Here is an 11,447-nt window from a genome sequence, read left to right on the forward strand (position 1 = left end):
CCGCCGCCTCCTTAAAGCGCCCGCGCCGCGCCTGCCCGCTCCCGCTCCCTCCCCCGGGCCCCCGCCCCGGGACCCCCGCGTGCCCCCACCGCGCCCCCTCCGGGCCCCGAGGCTCAGCCCCGGCCGGCCCCAGGCAGGACCCGGGCTGGGAATGCGCGCCCGCCTCTCCAGGAGCCCGGCCGCCCGGCCTGCAGATTCCCCCTGCGGGCCACCTCCGGGGGCCACCCTCGGCCACCTTCCTTGCGGTCCCTTTAGGTGCCCCCTCCCCCCATAAGCGGTTCCTCTGAGACTCAGTCTCCGCGGTGCTACCCGCAGGCCTTCTGGGTGCATCATTCCTGGGCCCTGAGTTTGTCCCGATTGGGGGTGGGGAGGGGAGGGGGGACAGGGGTCACCGCTCCAGCTCACAGCCCAGCAGATCCCACCTTTGAAAGCGTACAGTTCCGCGGTTTTAAAATAGATTCGCCAGGTTGTGCAACTCTCCAGTACCAGGACGTTTCCTAACGTCTTCCAAATACCGAAATCCCGTCGCTGTCAGCAGCTCTCTTCTCTCCAGGACACAACCCCTGAGTACCACTGTGTCCGGGGTCCCGCGCGGGGTTGTCCGCCCGGCGTCTCCTCCCAGTGAAAGGAGAACCGCACCTTTGGGGATCAGCTGTTGTGGGCTTAGGTCCCTCCTGCTGCAGCTCTGCAGCTCCTCCTGTTCCTGCCCGCCTAGTGTTCCCTCCGAGCATGCCAGGCTTTGTTTGGGCGCATTTCGAGGGGATTACAAAGATTAAGATCACTGCTCTGGGTGTCCATGCGGGTCTCACGTGGTCAGGCCAGTTGTGTCTGGGCTATGGACCTAGGAGTCAAGCCCCTTGTGCAGTGTTGACTGACGTCCTGGTGACTTTTCCAAAGCAGCTGCAGTTTCATGCCTAGTCACAGTGGCTGAGCCTCAGCGGGTCCCGCCCTCACCCCCCTGCCCTTCCTCACGGCCACACTCAGGCCGTGAGCTGGTCCTCCCCATCAGTGTCATTTTGTAGGACACTCATTTTGTGCACGAACCCTGACCTTGACTTGGAACGAGCCTCGCCCCTCTGGTCGGCTGAACTGCTTGGTTTCAGAGTGGTGACTCCTCTCTTGCTCTTTGGGGGCCTTCTTGCACCCCCCTCCCCACCTCTAGGCCTCTCATCTCCCAATCTCAGGTGGGTTTGATCTTCAGCCCAGGACAGCTGAGACCCGAGGGTCCCTGGCAGGCAGGGGGCAGCCGGCTAGGGGGAACTCGGGGCCCCTCCGCTCCATGGAGAACGGAATGACGTGCTGAGGGGGGCGCTGTGAGATCTCCGTCTGGACCACCTGGGTCTTCCCTGAAGTGGCTTCTTCCTCCTGCTCCCTTTGGCACAGGCTTTCAGGAGAGAGTCCTGGTGGCAGTCAGCAACTCCCAGGCCGCCTCGGTGACTGTCAGGGTCTGCTCAGATGCCACGTGCTGGCTTCCTGAGGTCCTTGCGCACCCATTGTACATCCTGTTTCCTTGGCAAAGGCGGTTGCACATCACTCAGACACCCAGTGGCTATTACAGCCCACGCAAGTCATGGTGGCCAGGGACTTCCAGCAGGGCCCTGGTCCCAGTGGGGGCAGTGCCCTCTGCTCCCAAACCCCCACAAACACAGACTCTGCTGTTGACCAACGGGCTTTTGAGGTGGAAAAGTGAGGTTCAGGTTGCAAATTCATCTGTTAGGTGAGCACTGCCAGGGCACCTGCCGGGGGCCTGAGACCCGCCTCCCCGCAAGCTCAGTACCGGTCGAGGGGTGCAGGGTGGGGAGAGGGGCGGCAGGGGACCGGGAGCATGAGGTCCCCAGCCCATGAGGCGGGGCATGGGTGGTCTCTGTGAAAGGTGAAGAGGACAAGCCCCCGTCGAGGCTGAGGAGGGAGAGAGAAAGCCTTGGATGGAAGCGGGGTTCAGCAGAAGTATTTCCCCAAGCCCCAGCCGAGCCCCAGGACTGAACCAGTGTGTTTGGAGCACGGTAGAAAGTCAGACTCCAGCCAAGAAGGAAGTGGGGAGGGCTGGGGCCCGAGCGTCAGTCCCTGGGCTAGGGGCCCGCTGCAGCACGAGGCCCAGGAGCAGCCGCAGGATGTCTGTCTGTCTGCTTAGCAGGTGCAGCACGTGGGCCGGCTCGGGGGCTGAGGACAAAGGTGCTCTGAACTCCTGGGCACTGAGGGGGCCGCGCCCTGGGCAGGGGTGAGTGGGGGAGTGTCCCTGCTCTTTCTTTAAGACACAAGGCGACCACCAGACCCTCCCTCCTGGTTCTTCCTGCTGGAGCCTGCTCTCTCCCAGGGGTGGCCTTCATGGGAGGGGCATGTGTGTGTGTGCGTGCGCATGTATGTATGTGCATGTGTGTGTGTGTGTATGTGTGTGTGTGTGTGTGTGTTTGGGGTCAGGAAAATAGGGAGAAGAGAGGACAACATTTGCGCTTCTCCCAGTCCTCTGTGTGTCTGTGTGTCTGTGTGTCTGTGTGTGTGTGTCTGTGTGTGTGTGTGTGTGTGTGTGTGTGTGTGTGTCTGTCTGTCTCTGGGGTCAGGCAAACAGGGAGAAAAGAGGACAATATTCGTGCTTCTCCCAGTCCTCTGTGTGTGTGTGTGTGTGTGTGTGTGTGTGTGTCTGTCTGTCTGTCTGTCTGTCTGTCTGTCTGTCTCTGGGGTAGGCAAACAGGGAGAAGAGAGGACAACATTCGTGCTTCTCCCGGCCCTGTGGCCACAAGCCTATCTTTTCCTGAAGTGCCAGCCACGGGCTCGCAGCAGGCCTGTCTCTCCTTCCCTTAGTTGACCCTGCCTTTGTGCCAGCACCCGGGCCTCCTTCTTCCCTAGTTCCAGGCCCAGTCTTCTCTGGGGTTTTCGTGGTCTTCACCAGCGCAGGGCAGCCATTTCTTCTCTTGCTCCGTCCCCGAAGCCTCCTGGGAGCGGGGCCTCACTCAGGGGCTGTCCCCCCGCAGAGACACCAGTGGCTTCAGTTCATCTGCTCGCCACTAAACTAGAAGTTTGGGCGAAACTTCTCCAAAAGCTTGTCCAAACTCAACAAATAAGTTTTGTTCTGATCATTGGGGAGGTTTTTTTTTTTTTTCCTCTCCCCTTTTGGCTCTTTTTCTGTTTAAACTAAAGTCTAGTGACTTTTAAACACATTCAACTACAACCCACAGGAAGAAATGGGTTTTACATTGCTAACCACAGCATTCTCTCTCTCTCTCTCTCTCTCTCTCTCTCTCTCTCTCTCTCTCTCTCTCTCTCACACACACACACACACACACACAGACATGCTCACACACACGCACTCACACAGACGTGTGCACTCATACACAACAAAAAGTTCATGAAAAAAATCACAACTTTGTCCTGTGTAATGTGCACTGACCCCATCTATTTTGTTTCCTTCTAAAGAGCCCGTGAGGTCTGCAAACTCGCTTTCACTCCCCCACACGTGGGTTCTGAACGACGGTTTGAAAATTTGGAGCCCCGTGTTGACACCCAAAGCGTCAGGTCATGATATTGCATCAGAAGTTTACCAAAAGAGAAAAGTCGACTCCGAGATTTCGAAACACATCCTAGAGACCATAGTTTGTAAAGAGGCGAGGTCAGAGTTTCCAAAGTCCGGAGATTTCCTCTTATCGGTGAGAAGAGTCAGTCGCCCCAGGCCACAGGCTCTCGAGCTGGTCCCCTTCCTAAGGACAGTTGTCAGTTCGGGACACTGGCTGATGATCAAATTTTGTCGAGAGGAAAGACTTCTGCTGGAGGAAAGAGAAAAGCTTTCAGTGGTCACATGGGACCAGGGCAACCACAGACATAGGGGACCTCAAAACACCCATAATTCCCTCCCTGTGACAGCCGCTGGGTTCGGGGTCTTAGGATACATTGGAGGAGCAGAATGCAATCTCCCATCGCCCAAGAAGACTCCCCACAAAGAAAGAGTCCCCAAGGCAAAGTCAGCCACTGCCTCAAGAATTGCCAGGCTTGGGGTCTTTACGGGGACAGTCTCTGGACAGTGACATCTGGGAACCTGACAGCAAAGCCAAACCTCTACCATCTCTTTGAACTGAGGAGACATCATCCGTGAGACTCTCAGTCAGAGCCCAGACAAGAGACGAACCGCTAAGGCCGCTGCCATGTAAGCTCATCTACTGGCCTCGTGCCAGAGACTCGAATAAATCTCGGAAGAGATCCACTAGCCGCAAAAATTTCGTGGACACCCATTTCCAGCTGAAACCTCCAGGGCAGTCTTGGGGGGGCAGCCAGCTCCCACATAAACAAAGCCCCCACAGCCACTCCCACACCCCAAAACCGTGGCCGTGCCTCCAGCTGGACCCACTGCCTTAGGACTGAGCACTCCAGGTCTACTCGGAGCTGGCGGGGGGGGGGTCAGCTCCCCCCACCTCCCCGTGCTTCTGGGAGACGCAGCAGCCATGCCCAGTTAAATATTTAATGGCCAATTAAAATATTCTGGATTTTCTGGAGTGCGTGGCGGATATCTCCAATATTTACAACCATCTCCAATACTGACATCCCAGTGGTAGATGGATGGGATGTAATGTAGAGACCAACCACTCTTGACTCATAAAAACATTAACACAGAAGCTTAACTTGCAACAACAGCTGAGTAAGTCCTCAGACAAGGATTTCATGTTCGCATGGTGAAATACCGTAATTTTCACAACTCTTCCTACAGAAACAATTTTTGATCGTTCCATTATTGGCAACAAGTGATATAAAATAAGTTATTGTGGGCCTGCTATAGGGGCAGACTTGAGGGGTGGTTGGGAAAATGGAGACTATGTGAGAGAGAAGGTGACAGGGGTGGTGGGATTGGGGTAGGAATATTGAATGGTTGTAACAAATCATCATGAACAGCTTTGTAAACCACAGTGTCTATAAGAACAAGGAGAGGGCTGGAGCGATAGCACAGCAGGTAGGGCTTTTGCCTAGCAAACAACCGACTCGGGTTTGATTCCCAGCATCCCATATGGTCCCCCAAGCACCTCCAGGAGTAATTCCTGAGTGTATGAGCCAGGAGTAACCCCTGTGCATCGCCAGGTGTGACCCAAAAAGCAAAAAAAAAAAAAAAAAGCAAGGATCCAGAGACGAAGCTCTAGATCCAGGCACCACAAAACTCCCGAGCACTGTTGGGAATGATCTGAGTCCAGAGATACTAGCGGCAGGGTACAAAACTCCACAAGTGAGGAGCAGAGATAAGCCAGAGGTAAAAATGGAAACCCAAGCCCAACAAGCCAGCTCAGTTCTTTACCAGACTGAGCCCATCCCGCGTCCCCAGGAATCAGCGCAAAGCTTGCTCTCTGTCTCCGTGCCCCGACGCTGCCCACATAGAGCCCCAAAATACAAGCTGGGTGAAGAGGCATGAAAATAGACATGGTCATGATAAGCAGGGGAAAACTAGACAGGGAAATTGAACACAGCTCACCCAGATGTAGGACAGGGCATCAGAGAGATAGCAGAGCGGGTAAGGAGCTTGCTGAAAACAAAACAAAGATAGATGTGACACAGAACCCGAAATTAATGGATTGTGGAGGAACGGAACTCTCCCACTGTTGTGAAAGTGTCAAATGGTATCTGTGGCGTCGGCTGAGTTCATGTGGGATACAGGAAGTTCACTGTACTTCAACAAAGAAAAACATTTTTGTGCCACCCTTAGTGGTACTCAGGGGTACTTCTGTCCCGTGGCTTGAGGGTCATTCCCAGTGCTGGAGGCGAGGGCCATGGGGTGCTGGAGATTAAACCCGGCCCTCTGACATATACACTAGCCCTTTGTACTAACTCCTCAGCCCTGGACAAGACACCTTTTGTTTGGGGGCTAACTCCTGGTTCTATGTTCAGGAATCTCTCCTGACAGTGCTGGGGGTAGAGGGTGGCGGGCATATGTGATGCCAGGGATCAGTTGCATGCAAGGCAAGTAGCTTACCCACTGTACTGTCTCTCTGGTTGAGACAAGGTGATTTTTCATTTTTATTTTTTGGCTTTTGGACCACACCTGGCAGTCACCCTCAGGATTTACTTCTGGTGGGGCTCAAGGATCAATCTTAGGGTACCATGTGGGGTGCCAGTGATTGAACCTGGGTCAGCAGCATGCAAGGCAAGTGCCCTGCCTGCTGTAGTATTTCTCCAATTCCTAGACGGGGAAATTTTCACCTAAAGAATTATTAGGCGGGGGGAAGAATCTGGACGTTCTGGTAAGCGGCTCAGGCTGGAGACTGCTCCAGACCCCAGACCAGGCCAGCAACACCGGGGAGCCAGACGGAGGAGGCACAGCCAGTACGCCTTCTCCAGATGGAGCCCCGTCGACACTGAGCAACTACTAACATGGCTCCGGGATGTGGGACTGGGACAACTCTGAACTGTGCGGCCTTTTCTGAAAAATGAAAACATACAAAAAAAATTACAATGAAAACATACAATCTATTGATGCCATCCAACATGTCTGACTGTTGGAGGAAAACCTCCAAATAATGATAGTGAGATTCCTGTTGAAACTTGAACGTAATCAAAGTAAGAAAAGAGTAAAATGAAAAATGTCTGCCACACAGGCAGAGGGGGAGTGGGAGGGGGGTATGCGGGGTTTGGTGGTGGATCAAATATGAAAACTTTGTAACTGTATGTCACAGTGATTCAATAAAAAATAAAATTTAATTAAGAAAAGAAAAGAAAAGGGAGATGAAGTGAAAAAAAATAGCATTATTAGGCGGGGACTTGGACTAGGGAGAGAGTTGGGAGGGCAGGGAAGCACTGAAGCTCAGGCCTTGCATGTTTGAGGCCTTGAGTTTGGTCCCTACCTTGGATGCTTGAACAACATCCAAGCACAACCAGATACTGTCCTGAGCACTGCCTGGTGTGAGCCTGGAGGCTCCCAGCATACCAGATCTGAGTAGTAGCAGCATCCATCAGTCCAAGCACAGCACACCGACACCAAGAACTACCTGGAGTGGCCCCCAGGTCCCCGAGCACCGCTAGGAAGACCCGTCACAGTCAGTCAGTCATAGTCATCCCATTGCTCATTGATTTGCTCGAGCAGGCACCAGTAACATTTCATTGTGAGACTTATTGTTACTGTTTTTGGCATATCGAATACACCACGGGTAGCTTGCCAGGCTCTGCCGTGTGGGCGCGATACTCTCGGTAGCTTGCCGGGCTCTCTGAGAGGGATGGAGGAATTGAACACGGGTCAGCTGCATGCAAGGCGAATGCCCTGCTGCTGTGCTATCGCTCCAGCCCAGGAAGACCTGTATTCAAAAGTATGTATAAGAATATATACGGTCACTTTTATTAACAGCCAAAAACAGGAGACCACCCAAATCTTTGGAGAACAAAGAGCTTGTGTTTTATTCATACAATGGAATATAATATTATAATACGTATAAATGAAATGCTAATACATAAACAACTCAAATGAATATCCAAGACACTATATTAAGTGAAAGGTCTCAGTTGCTAAAACAATATATATGAAGTCCGTAAAGAGAAAAATCAATTCACAGTAATAGATTTCAGGACAGTACAAATCTCCCGAGGAAAGTGATGTGATAACTGAACAAGAAAGAAATAGAAATGGTGTGTATCATGCTCTGGGTGCATGATATTAGTTATAGATATGAACTAATGTGGAAATTCATTATGCTGTGAAGTAATGTTCAGACATGTTACACATTTCATTCTATAAACAGTATACTTAAAAATTCAGAATATTACCACTTAAGAGTCATATGTTGAGGGGGCTGGAGCGATAGCACAGCGGGTAGGGCGTTTGCCTTGCACTCGGCCGACCCGGGTTCAAATCCCAGCATCCCATATGGTCCCCTGAGCACTGCGAGGAGTAATTCCTGAGTGTAGAGCCAGGAGTAACCCCTGTGCATCGCCGGGTGTGACCCAAAAAGCAAAAAAAAAAAAAGGGTCATATGTTGAGTAAAAATGAAGAAAAGGTTGATAAAAATATATAAAAGGGAAGAAAATGTCATCAGGTAACTAAGATTTCAGAAAAGATGATAAAATTAACGTTCTAGAACCTGTAAAGTATAACAACTGAAATCAGGAACTCATTGCTGGGGCCAGGAGAGATAGTTCAGGCGGTTAAAGCATTTGCCTTGCATTTGGCCATCCCACAGGGTCCCCAGAACGTTGCTAGGAGTTTGACCTGCAGCAACAGGCTGCTGAGAAAATGATGAACTCAGGGATGGGATTAGCCGAGATTTAATTTCTGCTACCAAGTGAAATTGTTATGGCAGAAGGAGAGGGAGCAAAAGGGAGTTTCAAACAATCTAGTCTAGTCAGTGGTCATTTTAAATTCTCATGTAGGGTCAACAGTGAGCTACACTCTTTTTTAGAGGGAGCACACCCTGTGACACTCAGGGGTTAGTCCTGGCTCTGCACTCAGGAATGACTCCTGGCAGTGCTCCGGATTCCAACGCGGGCCAGCTGTGTGTAAGGCAAGCTCCTATCTCTCCAGCTGCAGTTACTTTCTTTTAGATCCAAACCCAACAAACTTGCTGTCCACAGAGCTCCCCTGCCCCAGCTAGTCATGGCAGAGATGTGGTGACAATGGCCCTCCCTCGCTGCCGCCCCCCAGTGCGGCTCCATAACTGTAATGTGACATTCTACGAAATTAAGGGAAAATCAAGTGAAGAGCTAAGTTTTAAATAAATGTAGTACCATGGGTAGGGTGGTCACCTTGCATGCAGCCTACCTAAATTCAATCCCAGCATTCCATATGGTCCCCGAACCCGGCTAGGAGTGATCCCTGAGCGCAGGGCCAGAAGTAAGTCCTGAGTACCATCGAGCACCATGGAGTTTGGTCCAAAAACAGCAACAAATATACCTATGACGTCGAGAATTCCATGTGACAGGCCTTGGTTGGACCCTCTGCAACATAATTGTCCCTGGGAACTAGCAGAAATAATCCCTGGGAACCTCCAGCTGTGGCCCAAACACCCCCCAACCCTGAGCACAAAGCCCGAAGTAGCCCCCAAACACATCCATTGACTGTGGCTCAAAACCAAGCAATAAAGTAGCATAAATATGTCAAAACAGAAAAAAAGGGGGTGCTGGAGATACAGTGCTTGACTGACATGTGGCTGACCTGGGTTTGATCACCAGCATCCCATATCTTCCCCTGAGCAATGCCAGGAATAAGCCCTGATCACAGTGGGATGTGGCCCAGAACCAAAAATAAGCAAACAAAACCCACAAAAGTTACTCAGGGAGGAAAATAATCTGGAGGCAGAGAGATGCCGGGCTAGATGTATGCATGCATTCATTTCATCTGAGAACTATGGGGGAAGTCAGGTCCTGCTTTGGTGTGTGTTTCGATTTGCTCTTAAAGGGACAGGTTCATTCATGTTTGCAGCTGCCTCACATATCTGCAGTTATCACCTGAAGAAAATTCCTCATTTCCAATTTGGGTCACAAAAGGCTTTCTCTTGAGTAAACCACCACCTTGTGGCAATGGACATGACTTGCAGGAAAAACAATACATTGTTTTGGTTTTGCATCTTTCAGACTTTGAAATCTGGCAGGAACCCTTAAAGTTAGAAGTGTTTGCATTAAACAGAGCAAAAGTGAACCCCCCTCAAAGTAGCTTTCTTATGGTTTGTCTAATTAGATGACTCTGAAAAAGACATGTCACTAACTCATATCATGTCATAAAATATGAACAAGATGGAAGTTTCATTAAAACAAGAAATCAGAAGCTGAATGACCCAAAGTGATCCATTTGCAGGAAAACTGAGGAGTCTCCTGTTGACCAAACTACATGTATGAAAGTGAAAAGAATTGATATGAACAATGTATAATTTCACAAGACAGCAGGTCTAAAGTTGGAGTGTCCCAGGCAAACTGAGACATGTGATTCCTCTAAATTTGTTTCTGAGTTTCAGCTGGCCAAACCATGCAGAAAGCATTGGAGAAGAATCGAACCCTAAATGCTGACCCGTGTGCTGGCAGGAAACCTTTTGCATCGAACTTAAGTTTTACTTGGGAAAGTAAGTGCTCAGAGATTTCAAACGAGTCAAGAGCTGGAGTAACCACACTCAGGGCAACAAACACCACTTGTCTCTTGTAGTTCCAGCACGCCAGGCTGTGCTATAGGGACACCCCATGTATGAATGTGCCCATCTATTTATTCATTCTTCTGTTCAAGAGTTGTCTGGTTGCTTCCAACTTTTAGTGATTAGGAATAAAGCTTCTCTAAACATGTACATCCGTCTTCAAATCACTGGGTAAATGTAGATACTATTGTTGGATCAAAAGGTAAAAGTGTGCTTTGTAAGAAATGCTAAACTATCTTCCCCAGGGGTTGGACTATTTTGTATTCCCCAAGAGCATTCTATAGGCATGCCTGTTGCCTTGTATCTTTACTAACATTTTATATAGCCAGCCTTTTTGGACTTTAGCCATTCTAACAGGTATGTAGATATATCTCACGATAGTTTTACTTATGTCACTAGTGAAAAGGTAGAATATATTTTTATTTGACTTTTTTTCCATCCATGAATACAGATGAAGTCTTTAGTACAGGTTTTTGGTTCAGATCTTTTTTGTTTACTTGGTTTGGTTGTGGGGCCTCACATGTTTGGTGCTCAGGGCACCAAGTTGAATGCTGAAGATTCAACTTGTGGGGTCCTATATGCAAAAGAAATATTCTGCCCCTTTGAGGTATTTCCCTAGCCTGTATGCTCAGATATTGTCAAATTTTAGAAAATTATTTATTTTCTTATTAAATTTTGTAGTTTAGATAAAAATTCATTCATCAGGTATTTTTTACAAATATTTTCCTCCAATTCTGTAACTTGTCTTTTTTATTCTTTTAATAGTGTCCTGCAGGGCACACATTTTCATTTTGATAAGTTTCAACATAAAGCTTCTTTTGTGGATTATGTTTTTGGTATTGTGTCTAAAAGCACCTACCAAACCAGAAGTCAATTAGATTTTCTCTGTTTTCTTCTAGACGTTTCATAATTTGAATTTATATCTGAGATCTATTATGAGTTAATTTTTCTGCAAGATTTAAGTTCTGTGTCTAGATTCCTTTTTGTTGTTGTTGTTGTTGTTTTTTTGTTGTTTGCTCTTTGGGTCACACCTAGCGATGCACAGGGGTTACTCCTGGCTCTGCACTCAGGAATTATTCCTGGCGGTGCTCAGGGGACCATATGGGATGTTGGGAATGGAACCCGGGTTGGCCGGGTGCAAGGCAAATACCCTACCCGCTGTGCTATCGCTCCAGCCCCTAGATTCCTTTTTTATGGAGAGGAGAGACTGGCAAATGGACATCCGGTTATTCCAGTACCACTCATCTCTGTAACTTTTCTTTGCCACGTTGTCAACTGTCAGTTGTCTAAATTCATATAGATAAATTTCTGGATTCTCGATTCTGGTTCCTCCCTTCCTATCTTCCTTCCATCTCCTAACTCCTATAATTTTGT

The sequence above is a fragment of the Sorex araneus genome, chromosome 2 (assembly GCF_027595985.1).
Source record: "Sorex araneus isolate mSorAra2 chromosome 2, mSorAra2.pri, whole genome shotgun sequence".
Taxonomy (NCBI): Eukaryota; Metazoa; Chordata; class Mammalia; order Eulipotyphla; family Soricidae; genus Sorex; species Sorex araneus.